Below are 17,923 nucleotides of genomic sequence, written 5' to 3'. Positions count from 1 at the left end.
GTGAAGCTACTAAATTTCTAGACAATATTATGGCAAATTACTCGCAATGGCATACTGAAAGAGCTCCTACTAGTAAAAAAGTCAATTCGGTAGAAGAAATAAATTCTTTGAGGAAAAAGTTGATGCTCTTATGAAGTTGGTTGCTAATAAAAGTGCTCCTATTGATTTTAATGATGTGCCTTTGTCTACTTTGATTTAGCAAAATAGTGATGCCATAGATGTGAATTTTGTCTCGCGAAATAATTTCAACAACAATGCTTATAGAAGTAATTATAATCCTAGGCCTTTTCCTAGTAATTCCTCTAATAACTATGGTAATTCCTATGGTAATCCCACCTACAATAATAATAGAAACACCTCTGATCTTGAGAACAATATTAAAGAATTTATCAATACGCAAAAAGCTTTCAACACTTCGATAGAAGAAAAGTTAAATAAAATTGATGATTTGTCTAGAAGTGTTGATAGAATTTCTCACGATATAGAAACTCTCAAAATGAAAAAATTTGTGCCTAAAGTTGAAGAATCAATTAAGATCTTTATGTTTCTATGGATGAAAGTAAGAAAAGAACCGCTATGCTTAGAGACAAAAGAATTTTTTTAGAAAAAGTGTTTTCTAGTGATTACTATCATAAAAGTGATGAAGATATTAAAGTGATTGGTGTTTATTCTATTGATTATTTGTTTAGTAAGTTAAGATTGATGAAAAAGGGACTGGAGAAGAGTCAACTTTAGTTAGAAGGCGTCCCTATGATTCGGAGGGTGAAAATCTTGTTGAAAAATTTGATAAAAGTGGGTTTGAAGAGGTCAAGACTTTAACTAGTGATGTGCCCACAATTTTGGATTACAAAGACTTTAATTATGATAGTTGCTCTTTGATTGATTGTATTTCTTTATTGCAATCCATGATAAATTCACCCCATACTTATGAACAAAATAAAGCTTTTACTAAACATATTGTTGATGCCATGATGAAAGCTTTTGAAGAAAACTTGGAATTAGAAGTTTCAATTCCTAGAAAATTGCATGATGAGTGGGAACCTACTATCAAAGTCAAGATTAAAAATTATGAGTGTTTTGTTTTATGTGACTTGGGTGCTAGTGTTTCTACAATTATGAAATCTTTATGTGATGTGCTTGGTCTTACCGATATTGAAGAATGCTCTTTAAATTTTCACTTACGATTCTACTATTAAAAAGCATATGGGAGGAATTAATGATGTTCTTATTCTTTCAAATAGGAATTGTGTGCCCATAGATTTTATTGTTCTTGATATTGATTGCAATCTGTCTTGTCCAATTATTCTTGGTAGACCGTTTTTGCGTACTATTAGTGCCGTGATCGATATGAAAGAAGGCAATATTAAATTTCAATTTACACAAAGGAAGGGAATGGAACACTTCCCTAGAACTAGAATTAGGGCACCATATGAATCAATCATGATTTCATCTTATGGATCTAGAACCAAAGATGACAACACTTAGATCCTACGCGTTATGCCTAGCTAGGGGCGTAAAACGATGGCGCTTGTTGGGAGGCAACCCAATGAATAAAATTTATTTTTGATTTTTTATTTTTGTTATTGAGTGTTAGGACAATTATGCTACTTTTATGTTTGTGTTTTTTACGTTTTAGTTAGTGTTTGTGCCAAGCAATGCCTTTGGAAGACTTGGGTGAAAGTTTATTTGATCTTGCTGAAAAACAGAAACTTTCGCGCTCACGAAATTCGTTGTCATTTTTTTACAGAAGAGTGCTTTTAAGTTGATTATTTTTTAAGAGGATAAATAGAAAAATTCCTCACGTCCACAAATTTATTTCATAATTTTTGAGTTACAGAAGTATTCGAAATTTTCAGATTGCTACAGACTGTTCTGTTTTTGACAGATTCTGTTTTCTTTGCGTTGTGTGCTTGTTTTGATGATTCTATGGTTTTCTTTGATGAGTTTTTGCCATAGAAAAATTGTAATACAGTAGATATAATGTAAAAACAAAATAAGAATAGGTTTTCTACAGTACTTATAGTAGTGGTTTGCTTTCTTATCCTAACAGATCTCACGAAGGTTTTGTTTGAGTTTTGTGTGATTAAAGTTTTCAAGTTTTGGATTATCTTACGATGGATGAAGGAATAAGGATAACCAAAAGGCTAAGCTTTGGGATGATCTAGGAACCCAAATATAATATTCAAAGAAGTAGCAAGCAACTAAGCTTGGGTATGCCCCCGAGTGGCATCCCCGCTTTCTTCTATCGACCATCGGTATTTTACTTGAAACTATATTTTTATTCATCACATGATATGAGTTTTGCTTGGAGCGTCTTGTATGATATGAGTCTTTGCTTGTTTTGCTTTGTGTTTAAGTGTTGAATCCTTGCTGGACACACCTTTTAAGAAAGCCAAAAATTATGCTATGTTTGCTCCTATGCTTCACTTAAATTTTTAGAGCCATGGACTTGCTCTAGTACTTCACTTATATCTTTTTGAGCATGATGTGCTTTGTTAATTTTGAATAAATGCTCTCATGTTTCACTTAGATTTATTTGGGATTTAGTAAAATAATTAAGTAATTCCCTCTTACTTCACTTAGATTATTTTGGGATAAAGAAAAAAATTATGCTCATGATCTTCACTTATATTTGTTTGAGCTTATCAAAAGCAACATTTGAAAATAGTCCCTTAGTGATAGATATCGAAGGAGGATATAATAAAAACTTTCATTAAGATCATTGGACAAAATAAACTTGATTCTTAGTAATGGTTTTGAGATATGATGATATGATATGTGAGTCATGTTGATGAGTAATTGTGCTTTAGTAAGAATATTGATGTTAAGGGTTGTGATTCCCTATGCAAGCATGAAAGTCAATAGTTATGCAATGAAATTTATATCCTACTTATGGTGCATTATTCGGTGTTACTTATGCTTAACGCTTGGGTACGAGATTTTTTGCTTTTTGGTTGGTCGCTTCTCAATATTTTTGCTAGCTTTCATTTTGAACTAAGTATGATCACTACTTGTGCATCCAAAACCCTTTAAACTAGTTTTGCCATATGAGTCCACTATACCTACCTATATGCGGTATTTCCATGCCGTTCTAAGCAAATTTTCATGTGCCATCTCTAATTTTCAAAATAAATTTCTCTTTTGTGTGCTCTACTACTCGCGAGGCGGTAAAGGGTAGCCAATATTTTCCATGCTAGATGTGTTATTCTCATGATGAGTGTTTATTCACTTGTCATTGCACGAGAGTACGCCAAAGGTACTAGGGATGCCCAGTCCGAAATGAATAAATGAATTTACTTTATGTTGTCAAATAATAAATTCCTTGGAAAGTGTTGGTATGGAGGGCACCCGTGGATACGGTTAGCCATGGAAAGTGAAAGTTATGGTGGAAAAAGGAATAAACTTTATTTTTTGTTTGGGAACCGCCTATGGTGTATCTAGCATGAAAAGTGTTGGGATGCTCCAAGTCGTTTTCGTTGGTAGGAAAAGTATGCCTCTCAAAAATAATTTTTTTTCTCTCAATTTAAGCTATGAGCTCTGGCACCTCTACAAATCCCTACTTCCCTCCGCGAAGGGCCTTTCTTTTACTTATGAAATTTTTATTTTGAATTTGAGTCTCCATCTTCTCTTATAAAGCACCAACTAAGGGGCACTATAATCGTATTTGAGCATTGGGTGTAGCTAATATTCGAGTGTGTTTCATGAATGGATCAATGATTGAGCATGATGGGCTAGGATAACTTGCTTTAGTGTTGATATTTTGACATACATGGTTACTTGTTGGTATGCTTGAGTATTAAAGTCTTCATGTCAAAACTAGACTATTGCCTTGAATCATATAAAAGTCCATATGTCCATGCTATAAAAAAAGAATGTGATGAACATGTTAGGCAGCATTCCACATCAAAAATTCTATTTTTATTATTTACCTACTCGAGGACGAGCAAGAATTAAGCTTGGGGATGCTGATACGTCTCCAACGTATCTATAATGTTTGATTGTTCCATGCTATTATATTATCATTCTTGGATCTTTTATAATCATTTATAGTCATTTTATATCATTTTTTGGTACTAACCTATTGACATAGTGCCCAGTGACAGTTGTTGTTTTCTGCATGTGTTTTTACATCGCATGAAATCAATATCAAATGGAGTCCAAATGCAACGCAACTCCTGGAGGATTTTTTTGGTCCAGAAGAAAGCCAATGGGCCAAGGAAGCACCTAAGGGGCTGCTCGAGGTGAGCAGCACCCACCAGGGCGCGTCAGGAGGCCCAGGCGCACCCTGGGTGGTTGTGCCCACCTCGGGTGCCCCCCCCCCCCGAACCGCCTCTTTGCTCTATAAATACCCGAATATTTCAGAAACCCTAGGGCAGTCGACGAAATATTGATCCAACCGCCGCAGAGTCCAGAACCACCAGATCCAATCTAGACACCATCATGGAGGGGTTCACCACTTCCATTGGTGCATCTCCTATGATGCGTGAGTAGTTCTTTGTAGACCTACGGGTCCGTAGTTAGTAGCTAGATGGCTTCCTCTCTCTCTCTTGATTATCAATACAATGGTCTCTTGGAGATCCATATGATGTAAGTGTTTTGGCAGTGTGTTTGTTGGGATCCGATGAACTTTGAGTTTATGATCAGATCTATGTTTTTATCCATAAAAGTTATTTGAGTCTTCTTTGATCTCTTATATGCGTGATTTCTTATAGCCTTGTATTTCTTCTTCGATATTTGGGTTTTGTTTGGCCAACTTGATCTATTTATCTTGCAATGGGAAGAGGTGCTTTGTAGTGGGTTCGATCTTACGGTGCTTGATCCTAGTGACAGAAGGGGAACCGACACGTATGTATCATTGCTACTAAGGATAACAAGATGAGATCTATATCTGCCACAATAGATAAACAGATCTCATCTACATCATGTCATCGTTCTTATTGCATTACTCCTTTTTCTCATGAACTTAATACACTAGATGCATGCTGGACAACGGTCGATGTGTGGAGTAATAGTAGTAGATGCAGGCAGGAGTCGGTCTACTAATCTTGGACGTGATGCCTATATAATGATCATTGCCTGGATATCGTCATGATTATTTGAAGTTCTATCAATTGCCCAACAGTAATTGTTTTCCCACCGTTTGCTATTTTTCTCGAGAGAAGCCACTAGTGAAACCTACCCCCCGGTCTCTTTTCATCATATTTGCCTTTGCGATCTATTTTCTCTTGCATTTATTTTCAGATCTATTAAACCAAAAATACGAAAATACCTTGCTGTAATTTATTTGTTCCGCGATCTATTTATCCTATCTACCACTTTTTACCTCAGGTTTTTGCCTATCTTGAGGCGTCGTATCCGAAAGGGATTGACAACCCCCTTAACACGTCGGATTGCGAGTATTTGTTATTTGTGTGCAGGTGTTGTTTACGTGGTTTTAGGAGGTTCTCCTACTAGTTCGATAACCTTGGTCTCATCACCGAGGGAAATACCTACCGTCGCTATACTACATCACCCCTTCCTCTTTGGGGAAATACCGACGTAGTTCTAGCACACATCATCTTGTTATAAGTAATCATGTGAATTTGGTATTCGTTCGATATTTTGATGAGATGTATGTTGTCTCTCCTCTAGTGGTGTTATGTGAAGTCGACTACATGACACTTCACCATGATTTGGGGCTAGGGAAAGGCAATGAAAGGTAATAAGTAGATGATGGGTTGTTAGAGTGACAGAAGATTAAACACTAGTTTATGTGTTGCTTCGTAAGGGGCTGATTTGGATCCATATGTTTCATGCTATGGTTAGATTTATTTTAATTATTCTTTCGTAGTTGCGGATGCTTGCGAGAGTGGTTAATCATAAGTGGGAGGCTTGTCCAAGGAAGGGCAGCACCAAGCTCCGGTCCACCCACATATCAAGTTATCAAAGTAACGAACGTGAATCATATGAGTATGATGAAAACTAACTTGACAACAATTCTCATGTGTCCTCGGGAGCGCTTTACTTTATATAAGAGCTCGTGCAGGCTTGTCCTTTGCTACAACAAAGATTGGGCAATCTTATTGTACCTTGTTTACTTTTGTTACTTGTTACCTGTTATGAATTATCTTATCTGTTACCAATAATTTCAGTACTTGCCCCGATCTTTCTCTTGCATGGCCGGCAACGAGCCAACTCCGAGCACCGCCGTCCGCGCTACCTGCACCGCCGCCTGCTGCACCATCATCCCGACCTACAAAGGTGCGACGGGACCTCGCCGACCAACGCCGGCAGCATCATCGGTAACATGCTGACTCCCGCAAGTAGCACCGCTGGTAGCATGCTGACTCCAGCAGTTAGCACCGCCGAACACGGACGGTAGCACCGATGGCCGCTGATGGAAGCACTGTTGCGATTTCTTGGTAGAATGTAGACTAATTTGGAGCAAATGATGTAGTCAGGATGTAGACTAATTCGAAATGGAGGGAGTGCTGAATAAGGCTCTCTTTACCTCATCTTCGGTATATGGGGCCATTAAAGCCTCATTCATGTAGAGAGTAACTTTCAGTTTCACCCTGTTAATAACATTCCAATTCGGATCTGCAACTTCTGAAGTGAACAAGTGTTGAAAATAGCTACCTATCAGATTCTTCATTGACTCATTGTCCTCTTTCCATTCACCATTGTCATCCAACAGTCTATGTATATAGTTCCTTTTCTTCTTAATACAATAAGGAGGAATTTTACAACGCTTGGAAACATTGACAGCCGTTCATTGGCTCGGATCCAATGGTTAAATATTGAAAGATAACTGTTACACCAAACCTAAATAGTGGGCCAGGAACTGATTTTGAAAATTGGTCCGGGGATATTATGATAAAAAAAAAGTATGTAAAGGTTGAAGTGCTATCCAGCGAAGGAAAGCTGATCGCAAAGCTAAGGAAATCAGAGTTTAGACCAGATTAGCGAAAACGAAATCTGAGTGACTATATGGATAGTCGCTAAATTAGCTCCCAAATCAAATCAAAATGCAGTGGTATGCTGTCCAACTATGAGCTTTAGGTGCACTTAGCCAACACCATTTCTAACAACGTTGCCTGATTGCTACTCACTCCGTTTTTATTTACTTCGCGTTTAGGATTTTGTTAAAGTCAAAATTTGTCAAGTTTGACCAAAAATAGAGGAAAATATATAGCCATTAATTAAGGACTCTTGATTGCTGAGTAATGGTAGCATGCAGTTTCACAATTATTTTAGTTTTATAACAGCGGGAAGATGATGCTAAATCTGAGGTATTCGGTTCCCTTGGATCCCTGCCTACTGGTCTGGTTTATTTGGACGCTTCGTGCTTCTCTAAAATTAATTGCAATGGCTTATTAGAATTACTAATCACAGTACATTGCCGAATATAAAATGTTCACTAACGAATACGAAAGACTCTTTTACTACTCCATCTGTCGTAGTTTAGAAGGCGCACTTAAAAATTCTCTGGGACCTAGGTGGTTATCTATTGGCTGTGAGATGGGCTAAAAAATAGCATTCACACTACGCATGCATATAGGAATACTATATCGGAGTACTACTTAGCTACTAGAAATAAATGCAATGCACCCTAAACCTTATTTATTGTGGAAACGCACGCAAATTTAACTGTGTCTTCTAAACTGTGACGGAGGGAGTATTCTTGGTTTCCCACTCACCCAAGTACAATTCAAATAAAATGGCATGAATAGATCAAACACAAGGAAATAGATAATAGGAAAGTGTTTAGAGCCGGGGCGTCGGCCCAAAGTTTGAGCCGGTCACCTCGCTAGCTACGCGAGCAGGCGGGTCCACGCGGGCCACGCGTCCTTGACCTATCGAGCCGAGCCGAGCCACATCGCTTCGCTACTTTATCCTCTTTCCTTATCCCCACCGCTTCCAGTGCCTTCTCCCTCCTCCCAAAAATGCATTCACCTCAAAGCATCCAACGCCATGGCCATGGCCGAGCTGCCATGCTTTACTTCCAGCTCGAGGCGCCACACCTAGCAACAAATTAGGGGCCACAGAGCTTCAATCGGCGATTGGCGGAGCTGCAACCATCTATTTGGTCGAGCTGCATCCATCGACGCCGGGCGGCGGCGACTGCAACGCGGAGCATAAGAGCTGCATACAGCGGCGAGGGCGGCTGCAATCAGCTGCGCCCCTCGACAACGGAGTTGCAACCGGCTTTTGGTGGAGCTACAAGGTTGGACGTTGAGATGCGATTATTTTTGCTGGAACCGGAGGTGTTTTTTTTTACTGGAAACAGGTAAATTTTTGTTTCAAACATGTTTTTATCTAAATTTCCTACTTGCTCAGTTTTGGTTTTGCAAGAACCATGATTCCTACTTGCTCAGTTTTGGTTTTGCTGAACCAGAGTTTGATTTTGCTGGAACAGTGGTAAATTTTTGCTTCAATTAGTTTACCTAATTTTCTAGCACTCGGGTTGTTTTGCTGGAACCTAAGTTACCTTTTGCTGGAACCGTTTTTTGATTTTGTTTCAACTATATTTTTGAGCTGAGTTTTGGTTTTCGCTGAAATTAGGTGGTGCAGGTCAACGACGGTGGCGAGCCGAAGATGGCGTCGCCGTGCTATGATGGGCTGCGTAATTTGATGGACCGACTTTTGTTCAGAGTTGCATCTGGCAAGACACGGTGTTGGAACGACGACGAGATGAGGAGGGCGCACAACGACTTCTACTTCAAGTTGCGAAGAGAAGCGGGGAGCTGCAGTCGACGATGATGGCGGTGGCCGTGGAGGGTCCGCCGGAGACGCGGGACTCCGGCGGCTGCGCGGGCGGGGACAGCGAGGCAATGGATTTCGGCGATCTGGGCTGCATCCTCTCCTTTTTTTTCTTTTTTTTCTCCCATGTGTGTTCAGATGCGAGATGCGGGGGGCAAAAAGCTTTCGATCTGACAGTTGGCAGTAAGCGAAGCGGACGCACAGGATGCGACCGGCCCAAATTTTCGGCCAGTGCGCCAGATCATATTATCACTGGCCTAGATAATATGATCTGGCAAACATAGACAAAGTTTCAGATGTGGCACATGCCTTCCTTCACTTATTTCGCTTCTAGCTCCTTTCTTAGACAAATTTTTCTAGGATCTAGAAGAATTTTTCTAGGACCCAGATGACCTTCACTTCAACTTGATCACCATCGAATTCTCTTTTTTGAGTCCTAATTCTACGGGGTAACTCTAGACGTTCTTCACTCCTAATTCTACGGCTGCAGTCTAGACAGAATTTCAAATTCTTGTTCTCTTCTTGGCTGTCACAGGTCGTGATTACTCTTAGGTCCACCTCTATGTGGAGTTTGTACTTGCTACCTTTAGGCAATGCAATCGCGGGTTGTCCCAGTGGAAGAATGCACGTCGAACCACAGGGCAGGGACAAGCTACTGCCTCGTTCAAAACTGAAGAGATTGACGCTTTTGCTCCCATAGTCAATGGCAATTGCCTTGACGCTACCATACACAGAGCGGCTTCTCGAACCGAAGTCTTTGAGGTTCAACCTGACCTCAACATAGGTCTCAACTGCTTCCGGAATCACCAAGTATGTGGTCTCCAACTTGCGGCCAAGGCCTCCATAGATGGTTTGTGTGAATTCCTCAACTTCATCAGGATCAGTAACATCCCAGCCTCGGCGGAAATGACCGCCCCAAGACCCCTCATCATCAGTAGAAGACCCCTCATCGTCTTCTGTGAAAACCAGGTCTTCTGTGAAAACCTCCAAGCAAAAGGCACCGTAAGCCTGTAGTATCCCACATGGTCCAATGAGTACCAAATCCATTCCTTCCTACACATGAAAGCATGAATGTGAAGGATTTTAATTTATTACAATATATAATGCATGTAAAGAGGCATAAAGCATGTAGTAGATACAACATACGGTAGCTAGTGTATACCTCTTGTACTTCCCCCTCGAGCGCCGTATAGATGACAAAACTTTGGTACCAGTCATGGGCGTCCATACGGCTGATACAGAAGTTTGCACGAATGGCCAACACTTGCACCGCACGTAAAATTGACACCTCCGTCAAATCTTCATCATCGGAATGCTCTGAGGCAAATGAAGCATCATCCTCACCTCTGTCACCATCCTCACCTCCGTCACCATCCTCACCTCTGTCACCATCCTCATCTCCGTCACCATCCTCACCTCCATCACCATCCTCATTGGCAGTGTTCCAATCCCACACTTCACTCATCGGCTGATTGTTGTCACCCTCAAGCAAGGAAAAAAAAGAGATATTAGCAAATAGGATATGTCACTACAGAATGTCATCAACCACCACACAATTGGGACTGGCAATAGGCATATCTATAGTACAAACAACAATATGGACCGACCTTACCTGTTTTACTTCTACATTCCACAAACAGTGAACAGCAACAAAACTAATCACGCCACAAGCAACGTATTGTACAGCAGGCTGCCCCCCACCCTGAAAAAAAAAAGAGATGAGATGAGCATATAGAACAAGGCATTTTATTTTCAAGATAATATCAGGTGCAACTCAAGTAGCATAACTCACCTGTGTGGATTGAAACCACTTCAGTATGATGATAATTACAGTGTATCGCAAAAATGCGTAATTAAAGAAACGGTTCTTGCTAGCTCTTGGCACAGCGATACAGAGGGCAAGTGCAACACATATACCTGGAACCAAAAAACAGAAATCCATATTATGTGCTGAGTGATGCAGCAACTGCTCCAATATGCAGAATTTAATACAATAGTTAATCCAAGAGGAAGTTCAAACTTCAAAATAATTTGTTTTTCTTTGTGCATACTGTTTCGGCCCCTTGGGCCACAATTTTTTTTAATCATACCGGCAACAGCAAAAGAGTGGCATGGATCCCATATAGAGCAACCGAGCAAGTAAAACAGCCAAGCAAGCAGGGCGCATCTGAACAAGAATTGGAAACGTTCTAGTTTCAAATCTGCACTTTTCCCTAGTACTAATACTAAAGAATAAACAAAAGATAGAATGTTCTCTTAGATCAACAAGAATAAGAAAATGCTGATAAATACTATTTCGTCCTCGTAGACCAACAAGAGAAAGAGCTGCAATGATGCAAAAAATTTACTGAGGTCTCACTATAAATACAGGTGATTATGCCAAATGAAGTTGACACGCACAAGTCATAGTGAAGCTGATGTTACTTTTATTCTATGACTAACCACATATCTATAACCATTGCAAGTTTCAGAAGAACAGACCGCAAATGTAATTTGGCACAAACAAAAGAACTTCTATTCTATTACTAACCAGATATTGCAGTGTCGGCAACGAAAAGCATGGAGGCAGCATCTGCGGTGGGAACACGTGCTGTGCATAACAATGCATACCAGATTAGTTGAACTATTAAACTAAAAACGAACCCACTAACAATATTATCACCAAAAGTTCACTAAAAAGATCTATGGCATTTATTGGAGCATAAAAAATTTAGCTACCCTGACCATAACTGAAGTGAACACCACCCAGAAAGTGCTCATAATTCTTAGAAATACACAATATAACTAATAAAAAAAACCTGGATACGGGAAGAAATTCCCAAAACATTGTTTGCTAAACAATGCTTCATAGCAGCACAGCACATGCAAACAAAAAATCCGGGGATTGAAGCCACAGCCCATGACTTGATGACGCCTACTGAAACCCATAAAATCAGATATGCATGAACTTAAACCATATTAAAAAATATTGGTAAATGTAGGCAGCTGGCATCAAACTAGTGTAAGGATGAACCCTTCATGACTTTGTCCTGCTGAGCTAAGATAAATCCAAAGACACCATAACATGAATAGTAATCAAGATCTAGTAAGATGCTAATATCTCAACTTAACAAGGAAAATCTGTCCACAATGAAACAAGTCAACAACAAAGTATGGTTTCAGTTCCATGCCACTTAACTATACACAATGAATAGTAATCAAAGGAAAGAAGTCAACAAGAAACTATTTCCATGCCACGTAACTGTTGATAAAATATTGAAATCTGCTTTAGCATTGATACTTCATATGCTACTTGCCGTGCAAACTTTTGAGAATTACTACGACATTCCACAATGAGGTGGACAAGACAGCGGTGAGGAGCCTACCAAAAAAAAGCAATGCTAAAAGATCATTATGGAGTGCACAAGAGGTCAATCTAATAATTTTTAGTCACCACGTTTTTGTTCCAGACATAGTATCCTGAAGATAAAATCTGGTCTAGAATAGTACTAAAAAGGGACAGATGCATAATAACAAGCTCCGCACAATTGGACCCATCAAAATGAGTAGGAACATACTGTGGATACGTGGAGCATCCAAACGAAACTTGAACAGAGACAACACTGGCAAAAGCATATCATGCATTTTGGATATCATCATCTCCTGCATAATAATAGATAAAATAAATAAATTTCATTTAATAGAAACGAATGAATTCAGGTGGAGGTGGCTAACCCCCAAGCGTAGTTTGCTTAATAAAAAGACAACATAAATCGTTCTGTTGGCGACTAATAAGATATGCCAAAGGAGACGTCGATGGGCCTGCCTAATCCGACCTCGCGGGGGCGGAGACGAGGAAAAGCGAATGTGAGGAGAGGGGGATCTGAGACGGCGAAGGGCCTAACCCGACCTGGCGGCGGCGGGCGGAAAGACTATGGGGATCGGCGGAGTTGATACGGCAGGACGCCGACTTCGAGTTTACCGATGAGGACCGGAGGGCAGAACCCGGAAGGGCACAAGGAGGGCAGTCGATTGGGAGGGCGAAACAGCAGAGACAAAAAAAAGTACGAGGAGAAGCACTTACCAGACGGCGACGATTAGCTTTTATATCCCCACAACTATAATAAATTTAGGACCTAGATTAGCTTTCCGTGGCCACGGTTTTAATATGGTAACCTAGCAATACATGCATGCATGCGAGTATTTAAACAAAAGCTACCACATTTCACGTACCTAAAAACTATCACTTTATAAATTTGTGTCAAAAACTACCACTTTTTTATTAATCCGTGACAAAAAACTACCATTTTTAGAAAATGACCAGTTTAGAAGATTTAAACATGTTTATGACAAGTAGGGGCCACCCGTCAGGGCTGACGTGGCAGGAAAGTTAACGCCGTTTATTTTGACTGTTAAGTTGACCGTTATGACAACTGGGCCCCATACGTCAGTATCTATCTTCTTCTTCCTCCTCCTATATTCCCTTTGCCCATTTCAACGAACACCTCGTCTTCGTGCCCCACGGCGAGCACTTGTGTCGTCCATGTCGCCCACCTAGAGGCTGCCGGGTCGAGGATGACGGAGGCAGCGCCGGAGCAGGCGTGAGACGGCGGCCGCGAGGGTGCTCGCGCAGCCGTCGAGCCGCGAGCACGTGCTGGTCGCGCTGGCCGGTCGTCGTCGCGTGCGGGAGCGCGGGGCTGGCCGCCGTTGCGGTCGTGTGCGGGCCGGCATCCGAGCTCGCCGCCGTAGTTGTCGCGTGCAGAAGCGCGGGCGGCCCGCCGCAGCGTCCCGTGGGTGCTCGCAGCCGTCCAATTCTGTTCAAGTCTCTTCTCTGCTAAGAAAAAGGAAAGGGAACCAAGCACTGCGAGTCCTCCTCTTGTTCAGCTTCCTTCGAAACCAGCACTTTCCTGGACTGGGCCGCATGTCGATTCCGATCCAAGTCCAGTAGGTGCGGGACGCGACTTGCGCGCAAGTAGTGCTATTCGCCGCCACGGCATCCTCCCCAGTCCCCACCGCGCACCCCCACCAGACTCTCGCATCCCGGCAGTGCTCAACGGCTGCTGCTACAATTGTGGAGATGACGGAAACATCTCGACGGAGTGCACGAGTGACACTCGGTGTGTCTGTTGCAACGGCTTCGGCCATGTCGCGCAGGAATGTACTCGGCGGCGCAGCCCGTCGCCGTGTGACTAGCCGCTGCGGGCTTGAGTGGCCCCGCCCGCTCCCCCCCTCGAGCTGCCTCACCCTCGATGCTGCCAGCACCGTCGCCCGGCCCGCCGCCTGCTGGGGTGGTACGTCTTGCCAGGCCATGGGCGGTATTGCCGCGGTCCCTGAGGCCTCCTCGGTGGGGAGCGTCTCGGGGCTGGCTTTCTCGGTGCCGGTGGGTGGCCGCGTCTTAGTGATGGCACCGGCTGTGTAGGAATTGGTGGAGCACTGCTTCCTGGAGTCTTCCACGGGCATCGCGCTGCTTGAGGACGTGCTTTCGGGCGCCGTCGTGGTGACCATCACCGGCACGCGCCCATCGATGGACCTGGCTTCGGCAGCGCTGCTCTGCACTTGGAGTTCACGATTGGCCCTTACGACATGTCGATTCGTGCATACCACCCCCGAGGACTTTCTCGTGCTATGCCGGAGCAGAGTGGTGCGGGGATCTCATGGTGGCGGCGGAGCACATCGCGCCAACTTGGTTCTTAAGGGCATGTACAATGGTCGATAAGATAGTCTTATCTTAAGTCTTGCATGTGATTTAGAGATGACAAAAAAATTTGTCTACAATGGATCATCTCTGAGCCTTATCTTAAATAACTAGCAATTCCTAAAAATATGGTGAGACATATTGTGCTAAGAGATCACATCTTGTCTTCTTAAATAAGAGAAGACAAGCCTTTTCTTACGAATTCTCTCTCCTCCACCTCATCATCTATCTCACGTGGCACTCCTAAGATAGCACCATTGTACATGCCCTAAAGACCCTCAGACCGTGGATGCGTCATGCGCAGGCGGTGGGCGTCTCTTTTACACTTTTTTTGCAAGAGTCTTTTTTTTTCATGATAATACATGTCTCATTTATATCATAAGGAGCATTATACAAGCTATGTACATACCGACCTGACAAAACTGAACAAATAGAATGTTGGCCAATGAACAAAGGAACGCTAGCCAAGAAGTAAAACTACGAACAAGACTAAAGAAACCTTTGAGCTTGACACCAACGCCTTTCACCTGCCTCTGGCACCATAGCAGCCGCCAAAAGAAAAAATGACAGATCACCTCCACACCCGAGTTTGACGCGGCTCCATCGCTGATATGCAGTTTTGCGGACCTCCAATGTAGCTCGCCAAAGACGAAACCGTGTGTCAATTAAACATGCACTAGTCTCTCTCCCCAAAAAAGACTAGTATTAAATTTGATATCCAAAAGTTTCGAGATTGATATCTTTTAAACAATAAATTCAATGGGTGATATTTTAACATATTTGAATTATTGAAGGCAAGACCTTTAAAACAAGATAAAAATGGATACATTTCAACTAAATTTATTTCACTGACTCCAAATAACATGTTTCACTCAACTAAAAAAACATATTTCACTTATCTTGAAAAAACTGATTTTGCTCATTTTCAAACTATATATTTCACTCATTTCAATATACGATTTCACTTATATTATTTACAAAAGATATGTTTCACCCATTTTACAAAACACATTACACTCACTCAATTGAAATAATATATTTCACTCGTTTCTTAAAAAAACTGACTTCACATATGCTTAATTTCTTTGAAATGTTGACATAATTGATTTTTGAAATATGCATGTAAAATATTTCGCTCATCTTCGCAAATATATTTCCTTAGTTTCAATTAACATATTTCACTCGAAAATACATTTCATTCTTTATATAAAAACAGATTTCACACGGTTGAAAATCCAATTTTACTCTTTTCTAAAAAAACACTGGTTTCAAGAAGTGGTATATGTGAAATATAACTGAAACTGAAATTAGTGAATGAAGCAATTTCACAAAAAAACAGAATGAAAAAAAGAGTTTCACAAAAAAATCATTTTTTAATTTGAAAAGTAATTTCACTTATTTACAAAATATAATTCAAATAAAACTTATTTCACTCATTTCAAAGGACTAATTTACTCAGTTCGTTTGAAAGACATGTTTCAATTATTTTTAGGAGCTAATTTCACTCATTTCAAAATATAAATTTCACTCATTTCAAAAGACTATTTTGACTCGTTTCATTTGAAAGGACATGCTTCAAGTATTTTTAGGAGCTAATTTCACTCATTTAGAAGAAAAAAAATGTTTCAAGAAGCTGATATATGTGAAATATAACTGAAATTGAAATGAGAACGAAGAAACAAAAGAAAGTCACTTAGAAAACACACTGAAATAGATTGAGTGAAATAAGTTGATTGAAGTGCTAACATTTAAACGTGTATAAAGTGTTTCCATTGGTCTTGTTCTCATAGTCTTCGCGCCAGGAGTTCAAATATGTAAAAAGTTTCAAAAATAGAGTTCTGATTTAAAATATATGAATGACTTAAATTACAACGAGAAAATAAAAAGGAATAGGTTTTGATGGAGAGAGAGTAAACCCATGCCTGTAATCGTACGTGAATGGATGAGAGAAAGATGGCATCCCACCGTGGTGGGTCCATGAGAAGAAAAACACCAAATATAAAGGTGCTAGATGTGGTATCAGTTGCTCATTGGGGGCAAGACCACCGTTAGCTACCAGAACCGGTAAAAGACCACCGTTAGCTATTAGAACCGGTAAAAGTGACTTTGCGCACTTGCCTTCCCCTTCATCAGCTCGAACAATTGGAACCCTGAAGATTGTATAAGGATTGCTGAAATGAAATTGACACTGGATTAGGAGTCCGGCGAGAGAAGGGAAACCCTAGACATCGTCGTAAGGGGAGTGCAAAAAAACTAGTATTTCAGCATCAAACCAGACCGAGTCGTGTTGCGAATTGTTAGCTGAGGACTTGCATTTTCGCCCGTCTTGGGGACTTCAGTCCAGGCCGTACTTCTCCTGTGGAGGCTGGATAAACGAACCTCCATATCCGCACCAAAAAAAAAAGGGAAAAGTTGCGAATCACGAAAAAAAAGTCAATTACACCGATGGTGCTAGAATTTGGCGTAAACGGTCACTTTAGTGTTAGATTTTACGGCATACATTGAAGTGGTGCAAAAACTTGGCTTGAACGTGTAAATACGGTGCTAATCACGTTTGTATACACCGATGATGCTCACGGGGCATGACAAAATATGATGTCAGTGACTGCATGGTGAAGATGGGCCTGTGGCGTTTTTTCCTTTCAAGAAACGCCTGTATTTTTTTCTCTTTTTTCAAGAAACAACTGTATTTTTATTTTATTTTGTTTTTTCTCATAAAAGGCCCCTGTCAGGTATAGACCTCGGTCAACCACGCACGCATGGCTAGCACCCAGCCCAGAGTTGAGTTGATTACACACAACCATATGTGAGGTTTATATCTTCACACTAAATAACATAAGTTAAGAATTTCAATCCAGTTACGGGTTTCTAACCAGCCACCGTGTAAAAGAAGGAAGGCGTGCCACTCCAAGTTATGGAAGCTCATGCCTATGTACAATTGTTGTAGTTTTTTTGTCTATAGCAGAACCTGCCCGTGGACTACAATTTCTGTTAGTTTCTTTCATTTTTGATTTTCTTAAATATAAATTACAATATAAATAATATACAATAAAATATACTAAAATTGTTCAAGTATTAATTTATAAAATCCATCAAATTAAATTATGAATTATTTGTATAATTTTAATAAGTGTGTGCATTTAAATTAATTTTAGATGATATATTTAGAAAAATCGATCATATAAGTTCAAAAATAAAAAGGTTTTAATAAATATTAATGTTTAATATAAAAGTGTTCATGCTTTAACTTTTTATGGTGTTTTAAAACTGTTCATGCATTTTAATAAAGTTTATGTGTTTTATAAAAAATGTACTTAAAACAAATATAACTATACGTATGGAAAAAATATGAGCCTAGTGTGCCAGCAGACAATGGATAAATAAATACATATTTACAACTATAATTGTAATTATAATTTACATATTCTTTACAAATTTGGAAAAATGAAAAGAAAAAAATAATACGTTTAAAATCCGCCGCTCGAACTGTAGTCTGGTTTTGTCCAG

General features: G+C 40.5%; 1 long non-coding RNA gene across 2 annotated transcripts; it reads right to left on the bottom strand.

Moving 5' to 3' along the window:
- Nucleotides 1-11,318: 11,318 nt before the first annotated feature.
- LOC119307557 lies at nt 11,319-12,374 on the bottom strand. 2 transcript variants are annotated; one of them, XR_005149368.1, is made up of 3 exons: nt 12,300-12,374; nt 11,541-11,659; nt 11,319-11,332 (listed from the first exon to the last, which is right to left on the bottom strand). It is a non-coding gene; the product is annotated as an uncharacterized LOC119307557 (long non-coding RNA). The 2 variants fall into 2 exon arrangements; XR_005149369.1 differs by having other exon boundaries at nt 11,541-11,656; nt 12,300-12,361.
- Nucleotides 12,375-17,923: the final 5,549 nt, after the last annotated feature.

The sequence above is a fragment of the Triticum dicoccoides genome, chromosome 1B, assembly GCF_002162155.2.
Source record: "Triticum dicoccoides isolate Atlit2015 ecotype Zavitan chromosome 1B, WEW_v2.0, whole genome shotgun sequence".
Lineage (NCBI taxonomy): Eukaryota > Viridiplantae > Streptophyta > Magnoliopsida > Poales > Poaceae > Triticum > Triticum dicoccoides.
This window is presented reverse-complemented; position numbering and strand designations above follow the sequence as displayed.